This window comes from Dreissena polymorpha, chromosome 2 (genome assembly GCF_020536995.1).
Source record: "Dreissena polymorpha isolate Duluth1 chromosome 2, UMN_Dpol_1.0, whole genome shotgun sequence".
Taxonomy (NCBI): Eukaryota; Metazoa; Mollusca; class Bivalvia; order Myida; family Dreissenidae; genus Dreissena; species Dreissena polymorpha.
The window spans coordinates 44479479-44498199 of record NC_068356.1 but is presented as its reverse complement, the minus strand read 5'-3'; the positions used below and the strand labels follow the sequence as shown (position 1 = coordinate 44498199).

General features: G+C 35.1%; 5 long non-coding RNA genes across 5 annotated transcripts in view; 1 reads left to right on the top strand and 4 right to left on the bottom strand.

Annotated features, from left to right (window-relative positions):
* Positions 1-1561: 1561 nt before the first annotated feature.
* On the bottom strand, positions 1562-2477 carry LOC127866859 (uncharacterized). The gene is made up of 2 exons (XR_008043140.1): positions 2340-2477; positions 1562-1844 (listed from the first exon to the last, which is right to left on the bottom strand). It is a non-coding gene; the product is annotated as an uncharacterized LOC127866859 (long non-coding RNA).
* A 1252-nt stretch (positions 2478-3729) lies between these two features.
* The window catches only part of LOC127866862 (uncharacterized), a 60370-nt gene continuing 45378 nt past the window's right edge, over positions 3730-18721 (bottom strand). Inside the window, exon 3 of the long non-coding RNA XR_008043143.1 lies at positions 3730-4799. This is a non-coding gene — a long non-coding RNA (uncharacterized LOC127866862). The remainder of the gene's footprint in view (positions 4800-18721) is intronic.
* On the bottom strand, positions 9910-10851 carry LOC127866861 (uncharacterized). Its single transcript, XR_008043142.1, has 2 exons — positions 10706-10851; positions 9910-10404 (listed from the first exon to the last, which is right to left on the bottom strand). It is a non-coding gene; the product is annotated as an uncharacterized LOC127866861 (long non-coding RNA).
* On the bottom strand, positions 11733-13745 carry LOC127866858 (uncharacterized). The gene is made up of 4 exons (XR_008043139.1): positions 13667-13745; positions 13361-13442; positions 12781-12903; positions 11733-12403 (listed from the first exon to the last, which is right to left on the bottom strand). It is a non-coding gene; the product is annotated as an uncharacterized LOC127866858 (long non-coding RNA).
* Positions 13950-16992, top strand: LOC127866864 (uncharacterized). Its single transcript, XR_008043144.1, has 2 exons — positions 13950-14371; positions 16288-16992. It is a non-coding gene; the product is annotated as an uncharacterized LOC127866864 (long non-coding RNA).

The following is an 18721-nucleotide window of genomic DNA, read 5'->3' as shown; positions in this document are numbered from 1 at the left end:
TGAACCTCACAGGCCTATCTCTACAGGTGTAAGAGGTCGTCAAAGCATTGCACCTATTGATGCTGAATTGTCAAGTCTAGACCATGATATGAAGGCTACCTCTTTGACCCCAAGTGTTGCATTGCTGTGTTCCATACCTGACTCTGTCCAGCAGTCCTTTGTAAGGGGACAGGTGACGGCGTTTGTTAATGATTCTGTCACCAGGCCAGTCCGCATCACCAATCAGACATGCCATGAACATCAGGAAGATAGTGCAAAGAAACCAGGCAAACCCAAAGGTTCTCTTAAAGTACACTGACGGCGGCACAGATCAAAGAAATACATTAGAGCAAGTGAAATCCGCCAACATATGTCTTTTTAGGTAACTTGATCTGGATATGCTCATAACAGTAAGATGCGCTCCAGGACAAAGCTATGTGAACCCTGCGGAGAGAATAATGTCTATACTCAATTATGGTCTCCAGAACGTAGCCACTGAAAGAGAAAGGCAAGATAATGAGACAGAATTAAAAGCTAAAAAGATGTAACAGTGTAGCCTCAATAAGAGAGTTGCTAAGAAAACACCCAGAATTGCTTCCTAAGTGGAAAGACTCTATTGAACCTGTTCAGGCGTTGATTGAGAATAGGTTCAGAAAACTTAAACTGAAGGAGGAACCAATTCAATGCATGACCCCACCTACAGATGATGACCTCGACCTTCTTAAAAGGCATTTAAGAGAGCTTTTCCCAGAATTAGACCTGGAAAGACTGCAGAAGGGCAAACACAAACAAATGCGCTGCGTATCTAGAGTGGAAGGAAAAAACATTGTAGGGAAACCAATTACACATTCCAGATAAAGAAATGCAATGACACATCTTGTTGTGCACCAAAGCAAATGGAAGAAGAGAAACTAAAGTGGCTTCCAGAGCCGGAACTGGATGACACACGTGAACACTTTCTCCCTTACAAACAGGCAACAAATCAAGAAACAACAGAAAAAGACAGACCATCATTGACAGATAAGAAAGTTTGCAAGAAAAACACAGTCAAGCCTAGACCTGGAAGCTCGGTTGAAATTCATGGAGAAATTGAAGAGGATGAAGAACGAGAAACTTCTGGTCAGCCTCAGGTGAATGATACAAGCATTGAATCAGTGGCTGATGTGCCACTGTCCATTCAAAACGCACGTGCAGTTGCCATTTGTGTTGAATGTAGGAAGCCACGTGTCGTTTACTCAAAGACTAAGTTGAACCAAAGAAAAGAGGTTGCATTAGCCATGTTCCTGAGAGAATACGAATTTTCATGTGGGGCCCACTTGTTCCCCCCATCTGCAGCTCTGTCTGAAATGAAAAAAACTGTTGTTACACGACCCTTTGTCCAATGTGCTACTCCAGTAGAATTGTGTTATCAGGGGTGTCAATTGTCCCTAAATTGAAATCCTGAAAATTTTATCTGGGGGCCAGGGGGCCAATAGGGCCCCCGGTGGGTTCAGGGCAACGCCCTGGCCAGGGGTCCAGGGGGCCAGAGGCCCCCGGAAGCTCCTGCATTTTAGCTTATTTGAAACAAAGAAATCACTTCTCCTGAGCTTAAAAACAACTGTATTTTTAAGTGATTCCAAACTGAAAAAACAGTTAGTTTGGCTAGAAAATATTACAATCTATTTCTTTAAAATTTCATGTAGTTGCATGGGTCTGAGGTGGAATGTCCCTGAAAGGGGCGAAGGGCCCACACCCTAGCCTGGCAGCTTAGTTTTCCGAAGATATTGCCCCATTTGCTCATCTTTTATCCAATCCCATCGCCATTTGTTCCTGACTAAGCTGTCGATTGCCTTAATGTCACCTTTTGGAGTGGCAAACTCCATCTTCTGAGAATAGAAAATAAAAATTAGAATTAACAAAAATAAAATGACTACTTCCAGATATGTAAACCTTTTTAGCAAAAATAAAACGAATTCAAAATGTTCATCAAGCCGAAATTGATGATCAATAATTTGATTGTAAATATAATTAGCATTTTACAATTTTATGGTCATTATAAGTTATAACAACAATAAATTGCCAGAATGTTTGTCGTACATTTAATTTAACGTTTTAAATCGCTATTTTCCGGAGTGGGAAATAGTGTTATAAATAACATCACATGAGTCTTCGTAATGCTATAAAAATGTAATTTAAGAACGTCGAAAATATTTTAAAACAAAAACAAAACACGTCGAACAATACCGAATCCGAAAAAGACGGTCCGAAAACAATTATGTCTTATTCACGTGAAAGAAAAGAAATATGCATATTCTTTGACAGCAGGAAATAAAAGTAGTAGCATAGCAATACGTAATCAATATTTAATTTGGTTAACATACCTGCTTTACTATATTCTATTGCATTGTTTTAATGTTCTACTCGATCGATGAAAAATGGTATTCAAGATGGCGAACAATTTGCAAAACTTCGTAGAGTTCCGTATATATTTCCGGAACATAGCGGAAAGGTTTCGGCAGTTACCGATCATGTCCGTTGCAGCCGATAACAAATCAGAATTCAATATATAAAAGATCGAGCGAAATAGATAACGAGTGAAAATTTCCGGAATGCCGTGAATGATTCGTTCTCAAATGATCGGACGCTCGAACGACCCCCCCCCCTCCCCCCCCCCCCAAAAAAAAAACTCATCGGATTTACATTGGTCTCAAAATCGACCCTGGGTGGCTAAAATCCGGATTTCCGGAATAATCCGGAAAATTGACACCCCTGGTTATTATGGTGCAGAACTTGGCCGCAAAGACCTGTGTGCTCATTGTGGAGACCCTGGGGCCGAGACAGATGCGGAGTTGAAGACATTATATAAAACTGTTCTACCCATCTGCCAGAAATGCCGAGATATGAGAAAAGAACCAATTGTTCAGAGAAAATTTGGAAAGTCTAAGAAGTAACTCTTTAAAATAGGACAAACATTAAAGTAAACTTTAAGGGAAATGTCAAAGTACCTCCTCCCCCCCCCCATTACATCATGCATCAAACTTTTCAAGCACTATTGTAGATTTAACTATTAAAACAGCTATCTTTAATATGTTGACCAATTTTTGTGTCTTGTACTATTATAAAACATGTATTTGAAAGCCAGTTTTCAGTATCCTTACGATCTGTTGTATGTCAATAAATTTGAAATAGAAACGTGGTTTTGCCAAGCTGTCTAGGCTCTAGAATGATGAATGTTTAGAGTTTTTAAGGTCACTAAATGGTGTATATTTATATACTTCAAATTTTTATGCCCCCACTTAAGGTGAGCATTTAGATTTGCCCCTGTCTGTCCGTCCCACAATGTTGAATCCAAAAGTGTTTGAGATATAGTCATGAAACTTTATATGGATGTTGGTCTTAAAGAACAATCTTTTACATGCTCTTCTAACCTGAACCCCCAGGACCTGAGTGCACTGTTATGAAGTACACCAAGTACTAGCTAAGGCCTTACATGGGTCTCTGTGAATCCACTCACCATGTCACCATGTACACATGTTACTACGCAGGTTAGCATTAGTACAGAGGGTGATTAAAAGGCAAAAGGTGCATAAAGAGCTAGGAATGTTGAAATGATGAATAATATACAACAACTTAACACCACATGCGCAATGTTAATCATTTGGTCAGTGTTTAAACAATCATGGGTGCATTAACTGACCCTTTTTTACCCTGAAATCAGTCGATTGGTAAAAAAAAAAAAAAAAAAAAAAAAAAAAAAAACCTACCCCCCTACATTTTTCTGGCCATGTTCCCTGAACCAAGACTATTTTTTTGTTTGGCCTAATAAACAAATCCTGTTAACAATTTCAGTTTTCCATTTGTTTTTATACCTTCAAAGAAACTTACATTTCTTTGAAAATGGACAAATGGTCATAATGTTCTTGCCTCAAACCAGTTACATTTCAAACTCAACGCCAATGACAATGCTTGCATTAATTGTGGATAATGCCAAAAATGCAGCAAGTTCAAGACCAAGAGTGCTGTATGAATGAGATTACACAAAATCCAAGGAAATTGGATGTGACATTTTGTAATCATGCATTGATTGACATTTTAGAATCATGCATCACAATTTGCTTTCTTCCTTATCAAAGTCCCATTTTGTTCAGCACTGTTTCTTTGTAAACAACCACATAATGTTATGAATGTTACACTTTTTTTACCCTTCTTCAAATAATATTCACGCATATTTCAATCTTGTTTAATCTTCAACGTAACACTTTCACTTTCTTTAGCAAATCTTAAACTATAAATCTTGCATTTTTTTCATTTTTACAATAATAAACTTATTTTTTTGTTACTAATCTTATACCCTTATTTATATGAATTTTGCATCAAATAAACAGTGTATGCAAATATGCCAATGTTTATAGGGAAGACATTAATATGTACATCTGTACATCTGTACAAAACAACTTTTAACATAGTCATGATAGCATTGTATAATGTTTCTGCAGAAAAGGATGCAAATATTGTGGTAATTAATGACAGCATGTCAAAGTGGAAATTCCGTTAATTCCATTGAGTCTAGAGTACAGGCTAATCAGGGACACAACTTTGGCTTATGGAATTTTCGATTCAAAGAAGTCTCTTCAATACAAAAATGCAGTCTAGCCAGAATGTGACGGCAAAGATAAGCCTGTGCATACTGCACAGGATGACACTTTAAGCACATGCAATTAATCCATATTTACCCTGAGAGGAAATCCATCCTTGCTGGCTGTGGTGCTGATTTACTCTGCATACTGGGAATAGGGTGAGGCCAGCATGTCCATAAACATGTCCTTACTTCTCTCTGTCTCCTGCAAGTATATAATGGAAAGTCCCATTATTAATGTCTTTGTCATATTCAGAGCTCCAGATAAGGTTTTGTGAAATTCTTAAATTACTACCAGATTTCCCAAAATAATTCTTAACTCTGAAATTTTATTCTTAACTTTACTACTAAGTTTTGGAAAATAATTCTTATTTATTATAAATGACCTAAAAATAAATAATAATGGTTATTTTTATGCAAAAAAATCAAAATAAACATACTAGCAACTTTATTTATACGAGTTCAACAGTGTCTTTTCAGTATTATACAATTATATTTTTCAAATACCTTCATATGCCCAAACTGTGCTTAGATTGCATGCCTTAGATGAATTTTTACATATTTAACAATTAAAACGGTTCTTCCCTTCAATCTTTTCAACGATTAGCCACGGGAATTGTCCTTTCCACTCGTTCAATGTTTTTTTGTTGTTTAAATTTGGACCCGTCGTGTCGCGTTTTTGTTTAGCTTTTCCGACTGTGTCGGAAACTGAACAATTACAACATCGTATAAGATCATTTCTATAATGTCTTTCTAAACATTTAACTTCGGCTCACTTTGCGTACAATATGTTAAAAGCGTGTTTTTGGACGCTTTGCAGTTTTTTAGGACGCTCTCTGGGCGCTGCCATTTTTTTTTGACAGATAGACTGTATACGCCGCTTTTATTGAAAAAAATGCGCTTTGTTAAACAAACCCGATAACCATTCTATATAAGCACCGCAAAGATCTTTTTTTAATACGCGAAAAGAACTCAATAAAAATCTATACGAACCGATGTCAAAATAAAATTCGTAACTTGATTTTGTAATTCTTAATGGTACGACAAGATTTTAAAATAAATAAGTATCGGACTTGAAAATAATTCGTTATTACGAAAATACGACCCTTATCTGGAGCTCTGATATGTCATTCAAAAAGCTTTGCACAGTTGGCAGCAGTCTCTATAAGTTAGTATCCCTAAGGAAGATTTATTTCTGTCTCCAGCAAGCATACAATCAATAGTCCCATTATTATTAATTTGCGCCTTGATCTGAGAAAATGGGGCTTAATGCATATTCCTTAAGCGTCGTCCCTGCTCAGCCAGTGCAGACTACACAGGCTAATCAGGTACAACACTTTCTGCTTTTATTGTATTTTTTGTTTATAGAAAGTCTCTTCTAATTTCTTTGTCATCCAAAAAGCGTTGCTATAATGGGAGCAGCAATGTAAGTATCCCTAGGAACAGGTTTTTTCTTCTTACAGCTGAATTCAGATTGTTGTGTTTATAGACATTGGACAAAAACTTTTGTGAAACAAGTAATTGACATAAACATGTCTTCTTCATTGTTTCTAAATAGTGCTGACATATTTGTCTCGTGAATCTTAAAATATAGAGGCACCATCTTCCAAAGGATCTTTTTCTTTCCACAGAATCTTTATTTTTTACTATGAGCATTCTGGTATCATCTCGATTTATGGCAATAGTTATTCTCATGATAGATATAAAGCCTGAGGCAGCAGTCTGGCAAAAATGAACCATTAAAGGCATTCGGAAAACCAGGGCTTTTGCTGGGTACACGTTTTGTTTGCCAACCATTTCTGCCATATTACAAATTCTGCCGTTCACCAAAAAACACAATGCAAATAAAAGTAAAGTTATGTCATTTATAAGAGCCACACTCTGTGAAAATGTTGTTTAATGCATGAGGGTAAAGTGTTGTCCCATATTAGCCTGTGCAGTCAGGGACAAGACTTTCCACTTTTATCCTGTATGAAAAAGTCCTGGAAGACTGCAACCAGATTATGTACAGACTAAACTACACACAAGAGATGTGTTTGTCAGAAACACAATGCCCCCTATTGCACCGCTTTGAAGCCATATATTTGACCTTTGACCTTGAAGAATGACCTTGACCTTTCCCCACTCAAAATGTGCAGCTCCATGAGATACACATACATGCAAAATATCAAGTTGCTTTCTCCAATATTGAAAAAGTTATGGAATGATTTTATTACAATGTTGAATTTTATCTCTAAGTTTTTTTCAATTATTTACCAGGAATACTGCTCCTGTAGATTTTAATGACTGTGTTTAATAAGGTTAAGTACCTAACTTTGTTGTGTTATTCTTCGTCCTCGTCTTTTAAAAGAAGATCCTCAAGTCATACAATGTTTATGAAAACATTAAACTGAGAATAAAATAATATTGTTCTGTTATTATCATATTTCCATTGTTTGTCCTTTTAAAATATTTCTCAGCTTGTCTTTTAACAGTTCCATATTTATATTTGTACCTGTTCATGAACAAATGCATCAAGTTAATGAATCTTTTTTGTTTCAGAGTTCATGAATTTGTTAATGAATAGGTTCATGAAATAAAACGTTCATGAAACATACATGTTGTTATTCATGAATATTGTCACAAATTTCATGAACTTTCTGTTTCAGAGTTCATTAATTTGTTCATGAATAAGTTCATGAATTCTAAAAGTTCATGAAAAACAAATTTTGCTTTTCACAAATATCTTGTTCATGAACTAGTTTCCCCAGGAAAATGTCGACTATTAAATAAAGTTTGCAATTTACGTACCTGTATAATTAAATTAAACAAAAAAGTTCAACTATTGTGTTTTTTTCACTTTTTAGTCGCATATTCTCCACATGAAATGTGTTTTATCATTGTTAAACCACACATGAGTGTAAGTAGATAAAAATTATACTACGGGAGTGCACATCATAAATTATATGTGTCCTCACATGCTTTATAACTATGAGTGTATTTCTTCACCATCGAAACATATCTTATGTTAATATTTGATTTACACGCAGTTTTCTTTCGACACATTTAAATCACACTTTCATAGCTGCCTCATGCGAAAATGGGTCTTACACGTTTCAGCCATCGTATCTTAATCACAACACGTGCATTTGCACAGTCTGGTATAGGCGATGCTGTTGGCTATAAAATCACTAAATGTGTTATTGTCTCATTTTGTATCTCCTGACCAGACTGAGAGATGCGCAGGCTGAGTGGGCTATATATATGATGGGCGCATATTGAATAAGACCCATTGTCGCATGACGTGGGTCATTACAAATCTCATTGTGAATTGTAAATTCACATTTTAGAACAATGCATTTTGATACAAACTTGAATTCAAAATAGCAAACTTGTAAATAAGGGCAGCTTATCCTGGCATTCAGGAACGATTTCCAGACGGGCTGATCAAGTACGGCAAACATTTGTTGCATAATTAAACGATTTCACTCTTATCATGACAGTCTAAACTATTTCGGTAATGTTCATTTTCTCATCTTGAAAGCAAAACTGTGAATATCAATTATATATTTCCCGGACTATTTAATGAACAAGTACTGACCCTAAAATTCTGCAAGATGGATTTTAACGCGTCATTGTGACTGGGCAACAATTTGTGTCGTTTGAACATACAGAGAGTAGTCTGGAATTCCTTTAAAACACTGAACAGTGCTACATACTTTGCGCTGAGCACAGACAGACAGACTGATGTAGCCAAAGTTCAGAGGTTTTATCTCAAATAAGCCTATGAAATATTCGAATATATTCATGCATGTCTGCTCAGGCTTTATGTAAATGTCATTTAAGGTGAAAAGCTGGGTAAAAAAGCTATGCCGAAAAAGCGCATTAGTGCTCTATACCCATGTTTAGGTCAGAGTTGTTGACACTGTGTCAACTGCTAGGGTACCAAGTAATGCATCAACAACAAAGTACGGGTCAACAGGGCTTTCTTTATGACTACCAAATTCATGAGTAAAAAGTATTGATCGCATATTTATTATTTATTTATTTTCATCAATTGCATCTTATTTGAATTTGTATATGGTGTCAAAATTCAAAAGTTTTGTACAGGGAATTTGCATCATAAATTTATATTCTTAGTCAGGGGTGTGATTGAGGCAAAGTCAGAGGGGAGGAAAATTTTGTTGACTGATTTTGACTACGCGAATGGCGCGCATAACGCAATGACAAAAATAAACAACTTTTTGAACTTCATAACAATATTTCTTTATACAAGAGTTCCGCGGTCGGAGATGACCGCATTGAAGCCGGATTTTTTATTTAAATGACAGGAAAGTACCTTTCGTGTTTTTGTCAATGCAATACTTAAATTACTGAAATATTGTTCAAAGGTCAAAATGAAATGTAAGTACTTTTCAAGGCATGAGCAAACCTTGTGTTATGTTTTGAATGCATGCATATACATGAACAACAATAACATTTAAGGTCACAAATATGAACTTGAATTGACAATTAGGAAAGTTTGATCTCAATTTTTTTATTAGCAAATTAGTAAGATATTGTTTGAAGTTTCCATCAATTTCATTATCAAATGTAAGAAAATAAACTTCTCACGGTGACCTTGACCTTAAAATGACCAGTGGTCATCTACTAGTTCTGGCCAACCTTCATATCAAGTTTGAAGACTCTAGGTCTAAGCATACCAAAGTATTAACAACTTTAACATATTTACATCCAAGGTCACAGTGACCTCGACCTTCAAATGAATGACCTTGAAATGACCAGTGGTCATCTAAGTGTGCTTGCAAACCTTTACGTCAAGTTTGAGATTCTAGGTCCAAGCATACCAAAGTTACAACAATTTTAACATTTTAACATTTAAGTTCACAGTGACCTTGACCTTCAAATGAATGACATTGAAATGAATGACCTTGAAATGACCAGTGGTCATCTAAGTGTGCTTGCAAACCTTTACGTCAAGTTTGAGATTCTAGGTCCAAGCATACCAAAGTTATAACAATTTTAACATTTTAACATTGAAGGTCACAGTGACCTTGACCTTCAAATGAATGACATTGAAATGAGCAGTGGTGATCTTCTAGTACTGGCCAACCTTTATGTCAAGTTTGAAGACTCTAGGTACAAGCATACCAAAGTTATAACATGGAATAAGAACTTTAACATTTTTACCTACCAAAGTTATAAGAACTTTAACATTTTTACATTCAAGGTCACAGTGACCTTGACCTTAGAATGAATGACCTTGAAATGACCAGTGGTCATCTAAGTGTGCTTGCAAACCTTCATGTCAAGTTTGAAGACTCTATGTCCAAGCATACCAAAGTTATAACAATTTTAACATTTTAACATTTAAGGTCACAGTGACCTTGACCTTCAAATGAATGACATTGAAATGACCAGTGGTCATCTTCTAGTACTGGCCAATCTTTATTTCAAGTTTGAAGACTCTAGGTACAAGCATACCAAAGTTATAACATGAAATAAGAACTTTAACATTTTTACATTCAAGGTCACAGTGACCTTGACCTTCAAATGAATGACCTTGAAATGTCCAGTGGTTACTTACTAGTTCTGGCCAACCTTCATGTCAAGTTTCAAGACTCTAGGTCCAAGCATACCAAAGTTATAACAACTTTAACATTTTTACATTCAAGGTCACAGTGACCTTGACCTTCAAATGAATGACCTTGAAATGTCCAGTGGTTACTTACTAGTTCTGGCCAACCTTCATGTCAAGTTTCAAGACTCTAGGTCCAAGCATACCAAAGTAATAACAACTTTAACATTTTTATATTGAAGGTCACAGTGACCTTCACCTTCAAATGAATGACCTTGAAATGACCAGTGGTCATCTGTTAATCCTGGCCAACCTTCATGTCAAGTTTGAAGACTCTAGGTCCAAGCATACCAAAGTTATACCATGAAATAAGAACTTTAACATTTTTACATTCAAGGTCACAGTGACCTTGACCTTCAAATGAATGACCTTGAAATGACCAGTGGTTACTAACTAGTTATGGCCAACCTTCATGTCAAGTTTCAAGACTCTAGGTCCAAGCATACCAAAGTTATAAGAACTTTAACATTTTTTATATTGAAGGTCACAGTGACCTTGACCTTCAAATGAATGACCTTGAAATGACCAGTGGTCATCTGTTAATCCTGGCCAACCTTCATGTCAAGTTTGAAGACTCTAGGTCCAAGCATACCAAAGTTATACCATGAAATAAGAACTTTAACATTTTCGAGCACGCCGCCCGCCCCCCCGCCCGCCCCCCCCGCCCCCCCCGCCCGCCCGACAACATCAATCTATAAGCCGAGATTTTTTCGAAAAAAATCCGGCTAAAAAACCTGTTAAACTTCACATTAATCATACTGAGGATGCAAAGTAAACAGTTAAGTAAGTATTTATTGTGATCAATAGCAGCAGTTTTTCAATGTATTGAATGACAGTTAATAGACTAAATATAAACAAACACACTTGAGTGTTCTTCTGGTGTTTAAATGATGTATTGACTGAGTTAAATTAATATATTTAATTTGTTTACCTTTCAATATCTTGCATTTCACATCTTCACTCAGTTCAAAGCTATTTCAGTTAACTGAACAGCGTGACAAACATAAAAAAGCAGAATATGCATATGAATCTGATTATACAAAGACCCACAGACATATAAAAATCAAATCATGTTTGTCTATTTTCATGTTCGAACGATACTCTCTAAATTGTTTAACTTCGCGAGTAGACTACACTCCAATTTGCAAACACTGGTTTCCGTGACACAAAAATTCAGTGGGCACATTTCTTAACAAAATATGTGTTGCTTGTATCTAAAACGTAATCTTTTTTTTGACAAACACATTTCATTATTCCTATCAGACTAGGTGATGTCAGTCGTTTATTCGATTGCTATTTGTTATTTCAATAATCTTAATTTTCTCTTCACAACGGCGCCATTTGCAAACAAATCACAGAGCGCATTTTAAGAACACGATTTTAATTGGAAGATTGGGAAACGACAGCCAATTATATGGCTCGTTTTAAAAATGCTTAGGCAGAATCTACCAGTGTAAAATGCGGAGAGATTTCGCGGGCCGCGGATATTTCGGGCCGCTTATGAAATACGTCCGCGGAATCCCCTGCGAAGATTTTTAGAACTGTTCTATAACATTTCTAGAATTGTACTGGAACTAATGACTAGAAGTGTTCTGGAATCATCCTTAAAATGCTCTAGAACGATTTAGAACAGTTGTTGAACGTTAAATGAGAATAATTTCTAGAACAATTTGTTCTGAAACAGTTCTGAAGGTTTGTTCTAGAACAATTCTTGAACTATCGTTCTAGAACTATTCCAGAATTTTTCTTGAATAAATTTCCAGAACTGTTATAGAATTGTTCTAGACATTTTTCTCATTTAACGTTCAACAACTGTTCTAGAACAATTCTTGAACTATCGTTCTAGAACTATTTCAGAATTTTTCTTGAATAAATTTCCAGAACTGTTATAGAATTGTTCTAGAAAATTTTTCTCATTTAACGTTCAACAACTGTTCCAGAATAATTCTAGAACATTTTCAGTACGATTACAGAACAGTTCTAGCCGGTGTGTTCCAGTACAATTCTAGAAATGTTTAGAACAGTTTCGAAGGGTTGCTTCAAATAAGTCTGGAACAAATGTTCTAAAACAGTTCTGAAAATGTCCGTAAACAGTTCTTTTCAATCTCTTCGGAGGCATCTGATGGGATCAGGCTCTTCTGTGTACAAGCAACTTGTCACGAGGCTCTGTGTAGGTGTTTGAGCACTTTGCTCTGAAATCATTTAGATAACAAATGTAGTCACATCTTAAACTAAACAAGAAGTCTAAATGATCCAGCTGGACAGTATTACAAATATAGACGTCTTTTTATTTAGTCAATATTGAGTGTACTTATTATCAAAGTATTCAAACAAATTATTACACATTTGATCACAACATTAGTATTTTCAAATTGAGAATGCTTCAATACAGCAAACCTTGTAAGTAAACTGGTGATGGATAACACAATTTGACATTCAGCACCAACTTAAAGACGAACGCAATATATTCAAGACACTGTTGCAGGTTTTTATGATTTGAACGCATTAAATACTGGATTTTATATATTTCTAAGGGATTAAAATAAAAAGTATTAGACAACCAACATACTACTGAGATTTTGCTTTGCAGCATTGTTCGTCAGGTCAATCTCTTCGGAGGCATTTGATGGGATCATGCTCCTCTTTACAGGCAACTTATCACGAGGCTCTGTTGGTTTTTGATCACTGAACTCTAAAATCATTTATGAAATGTGTTGAAAACCAAACTTGAGCATTGTGTCATGCGATCATGAATACTTTGTTTTAGTCCATCAAATTTCACATTTGGAAATTCTGGCTAGTCTGAGTAGTTACTCATACAAACAATTAGCTAATGTTATCGAACGTTTGTTCATCAGATTTTTTTTTCAAATAAATTCACTCACCCCTGGCTAGTGAGTGAGTGTGAAATTGGATAACTGTGAACAATGTGTTCTTGTTTCATTTATAACAGGGAAAAAATCATATCTATAGGCAGTGTTGACCAACTGATAAAAAAATACTTAAAATAACACTTATTCAATGGAGGCAAATTGAATTTCTTGAGTCTCATTTAAGTGTCCAACTCACATTCATAAATATTAAAGCCTGTAATTTTGGACTGCCCGTCTGTCACTAAACTGTGAACATGCCTTGAAAATAATACCTACCTTGAGTTTTTTTCCTATCTTAAGTTGCCTCGAAAGCATGCTTAGGCGGTCGCTTTGCTTGCTTTAAGAGAAACCTCGTCATCTGTAATCAACAGTATATACAAATTTTAATATTATTATTATGATAATATATTTATTTACAAGATTATTTTTCGTTATCCGAAAATATGATTGCCCGAACCTGTACTATTTACAACAAATTGTTTAACAATGATCAGGAAGACCCCTTAACTTTAATATTGATTTATTTCAATACTTTGTGTTTTTTATCAATACACAGTGTTATAAACAGTAAGTGAAATATACTTGCTCTACGGCGATTGAAATATGGACATTTTTTAGGGGACATTGTTAACCGAGACACCGCCTCGTCAAATAGGTCCGCGTTGAGCGAACTGAAAGATCATTTTGCAGTATTCTCCGGCAGAAATTTATTAACATTAGTGACGAGGCGGGCTTAACGCTTTCAGTCATAAAAAAAGTGTTCACCCCATTCAAGAACCTTTTAGATTGGTACCAAAAAGTTTGGCTATCAAACGAATTTACTTACGATGGATTTCACTGATCACCGCATTGTATGTTTGTTTTTGGTAAGTGGCTTTGATGAGATCTCCCTCCTGGTAGTGAGCAACATCTATTTTGGGTGCGACTACATTTTGTGGTTCGATAAAGCTCATAACGCGATTGAACAAGAAAATAACGTCTGCCATTTAAAAAAAGCGCGCTTATATGCACCCGACTGTTTTTCGTTAATGCTGCTCCGCTGACAGTCTACGTAAATAAAATAAAAAACCAGTCAGCTCTGTTTTGTGAATTTTGGCCAATGAAACTATCTCTTACATTTTGGGTTAGGCTGGGTAGATTTTCAGAGACCCGTATGATGCGATGCTGAAATAAGCTTTGGAATTTAATTTTTCAACTTAAAATTAATCCCTCCTTACTAAATTCATATCTTCATGTTAAGTCAAATGACACATCGAAAGGAAAACCATCTTCACGTATAGGAAAATGGTAAGTACCAGGGCTTGATATGTGATAAAGAATAATCAACCAGACAGAGAGTTCTTACAATGCTGTCCGGTAATCTTGCGCAGTTAAGCCTTAAGGGTCGGTTGGCTTAAAAACATGTTCTTTTATAAATTGGCAACATAATATCTAAATTTATTATGAAAATTATAAGTTCATGTGCTTATTAACACAAAAATATCTGATTAATTCAGTGAAGAACTGTCCGATTTGATTTCAAAACAAACATGACTCACCTCATTTTAAAACTATCACAGTGTCCGGTAATCTTGCGCACTTTGTATAATGACCTCGTTTAGGCAAAAATGTAGACATATGGTGTCCAATTATTGACAAAAAACATTCCAGAAAAATATTTTTAAAATCAGTTTGCAAAACCATTGAAATTAAATGTGGATTTCTAGTGCAGTTTTTGTTCACTACAAATAAAAAAAAATATGATTACTAATAATAGTGGACAATTACAACAATGTAATAAAAAAGTACCGGTATGCGTGAAAAAAAATGCATAACAGGTTTGATACCACGATCATGCTTCCATGGTGTACAGAAAATATCAAAACTAGGCCATTGCGCATGCGGAGATCATACCAAATTGGTTTGACAGAATGGCGGCAAATGATGACTATGTCGTCTGATGCGATATATTTTCATGGCAAAAAATACCATAACTGATCGGATATTGTGCAATGGAATGCTTAATTACACGTTGGATTTATGAATTCTTAATTTAAAGTATGAAAACGCTAAAGACTGCAGGGAATTTGTGATTCATTTTGAATTTTTCGTAAGAAGGCCAGTGTTTACGATGTATAGGGATGACGCAACCAGTGTTTAAATGTAATGATCGAATTTAATTTTGCATGGAATACGTAACTTTTAAATCCGTTAATTCTTTAAAATGTGAAATTCCATCTTTCATCACTAAAGAAAACCATTTGTCGTCTGCGAGATTCGCAAATGCGAAGTGCGCAAGATTACCGGACGCCCAAGATTACCGGACTTAACTGTACACTTCGAAACACGGGTTAAGTAAGTCAACGTGTATTGTGGGTCGAACACTATTCTTAATACAGATGTTATTACAATTCATAAATGGTCCATTTGCTGAAGGGCGAGTATAAGGCAAATGGACGCATTTTTTTTCTGTTTTATAACTGGTTATCATTTTTTTAAACCACATAAACACCAATGCTTATTTTTTTGAAGATTACACTGCAAGTTAGGCAAGTGATTTCAGTATTTAACAATGCTCAATGTTTACATTGAAAGTCTCATTGCACGCAACATCTGCAGGCTGGGATTATAGACCTGTGATGCTCACTAAAATAACTTCTTGAGGCCCGGGAATAGTTTATTGTGAGACTTTAATCTATCGATGACTACAAGAAGATGAGACTTGGCAAAACATAAAATAATCTAAAAATTTGTGAAATTAACATTAATAACATGCAAGAGTAAAATGGCATTGGTCACCTTAACACCCATGTATTCTGGAATGCCTGACTGAATAAGGTAAATTACTGAAATTTTAAGAAAAGCATATTTCTAAAACATCATTACAGAAGAAAACACTTTGTTTACATAAAATGAAAAAACAAGTGTTATTTTGTCCGAATTATGTTGCCTTCCAAAAGTAGTTTCACACTTGGTAGTGTGGCTCACACATGTGGTAGAATGGCCGTGGTAACTACTTGGGAGGCAAAACAACTAGGGGAAAGGAAACTACTTGGGAGCAAAACAACCTGATACTGTACAGAATTTAATTTTGTTTGAACATGTTGATTTTTGTAAACCACAATCATTTGCTTGTGAATTAAGTTTCTGTAATTATAAACCTGTTAATGAGTTAAAGAGTTTATATTTGTTTCAAAATATACATTCATATGTCTTTTTTCCAGGTCCACTGAAGCGTGTGAAGAAACTGTATTTTGATGATGAAACACTTCCAGTGCCACGTTCTACGCACTATTGGAGACAGATTTAATGTAGAAAAACTACACAAATATCTGAATAATGTTATGAAAAAGATGGATGAAATCCACCCATTACAGTAACCAGAAGCTCCTGTAGTTAGTTACCTAATTCCAGTTTAGTTCTCTGAGATTCTTGTGATAGTGAATGTTGAGGAACTCTGTGAAGTCCTAGTGTTTTAATTGACACAAGATTACATGCAAATTCAGAAGACACTAAGTATGCAGAATTCCGAACAGATACAGTAAAAAAAAATAATAATAATGTGTAATTTGGTGACAAATTATAGTCAGTTATATACATGTATATGTATGTGTGTAGCAGAAGATTTTGTAAGGACTTAAAGGAGAAGTACTTTTTGGTATTTCAGGGATCATTTTCTCCAGTTCTCCATAAAACCTTATGTTTGGATACTCACGTTGTTTCTAGTGAGTACCCACATAATGTTTTAGGATTAGAAATAAGACAAAGTATCCCAGACCTATCAACAAACACTCCTCCTTAACATTAGTCCTCTGTTTGTGTATGATATATATATATCTCATGATATGACAGCAATATCTTGCAGACACCACAGCAAGCAAAGTTTCAATGTGAAAATTGTTTTGAAATATAATTTGAAAGAAGTCAAATTATCATTGTCTGAACTAGTTTATTTTAAATATATAGAACAATTGTAGGACAATTGTGGACTTTGGTTCTAGACCTGTTCTATATGTGTTCTTATTCCCCATTAGAATGTTTGTAGAACTTACTGGTTCTTAAAGAGTTCTAAATGTGTTCTAGAACTACAGTTTAGAACATTTTTAGAAATTTCTTGAACTTATTTTGTTCTAGAAATGCTCTAAAAATGTTTTTGTATATTATTGGAACAGTTTCAGAACTAAGCCTTGTTCCACAAATGTCTGGAATTATTCTAGAAAACAGTTCTGGAACAATTCCAGAACATAAGTTCTAGAATGCGAATATGGAACATTCTAGAACTGTTCTTGATGTTCTAGAACAGTTCCAGAACAGTTCCAATTTCTAGAACAAATCTTCGCAGGGGATTGGTGGTAGCCCCTCTCCCCCACATTTTTAAACACGAATTTACGCAAATCTCAGAAGTGACATCCAGAACAACCTGATCCGCGGAAATCAGCGGATCCGCGGAAAAATCACACCCCTGTTAGTGAGACCAACCGACCGACAAACAGACCTCCTTCGGGGGCATTAAAATGAGTTGGGTCTTAAATTATGCAATAGCGTACAACTTCAGTGCCTTCAACGCTTTGTTTTCTCATCTTTATCATACTTGTAATTTAGTCCTTTCCGAAGACTTAAAATAATGTCATTAAAGAATCATTACAGTTACCTTTCCACAGAATATATAAAAAAAAAAAATTAAAAGCATGGATTACTAAATAATAGAGCAAAAATGTTTATTTAAAACTAAACATTTGCATTCTGATTTTTTCATGGCCAGATAGAGAGGCAACAAAAATATTCTAAACAATTTACCAAAACAGGTTACAGCATATTTTGTTTCAAAAAAAGGTGTAAAAATGCTCAAAACTAGGCCTTTTCCGCTCCATTTTGGGAAAACACCACGTTGGAATTTTGGGAATTTCGCGTCGTGAAAACCCCCATTTTGGGGAAAACATTATTTGCAAAACTGGCTCAATTGGGAAAAATAATCGCATGTACCGTAATTACTCTATGTTTTCGGACCCTCTAAGTTTTTGGCCATCCTCTATTTTAGCCAAAATAATTATTTTTCGTGACTCTTAATGTTCGGACATACAGGTATTCGTCCATAATAATTGTCTTAAAATTTTCGGACAGTATAGTTAACCGCGCTATATTAACTCTACATGATGAGACTCTGTTTTCACTTATCTTGTGGCACTTCGATCATGGATTTTTACAATGGGATCAAGGTCATAAAAGGTGACATATGCATGCCTGAGGGCAATGGATAATTTCAACCGCGTAATCGGGTAAATAACCATTAAACCGGTAGAAAATAATTGATTCACCCAACATGGTGTGAGCTTATTAAGGAAGCAGTATGTTTTCTGTTTTTACTTTTTGTTCTATATCATTTAAGACAAGAAGTTCTATTTATATATTTTTCAAGCAGGAAAAAGAAGAATTAATCACAAGAAAATTATTGTACATTGATTAATTATTGCATTTATTTCAAAATAAATATAATTTCGGACACTTTAATTTGCGTCTCTATATTTTCAGACACTTGTATTTTTTTAATATTTAAAAAAATCGAAAAAAAAATATTATTGTTTACTGTCCGCAAACTTATTATTGAGTTATAAAGGTAAATAGTGTTTCATATATTTCAAAGAAGCCCTTAACTGGTGA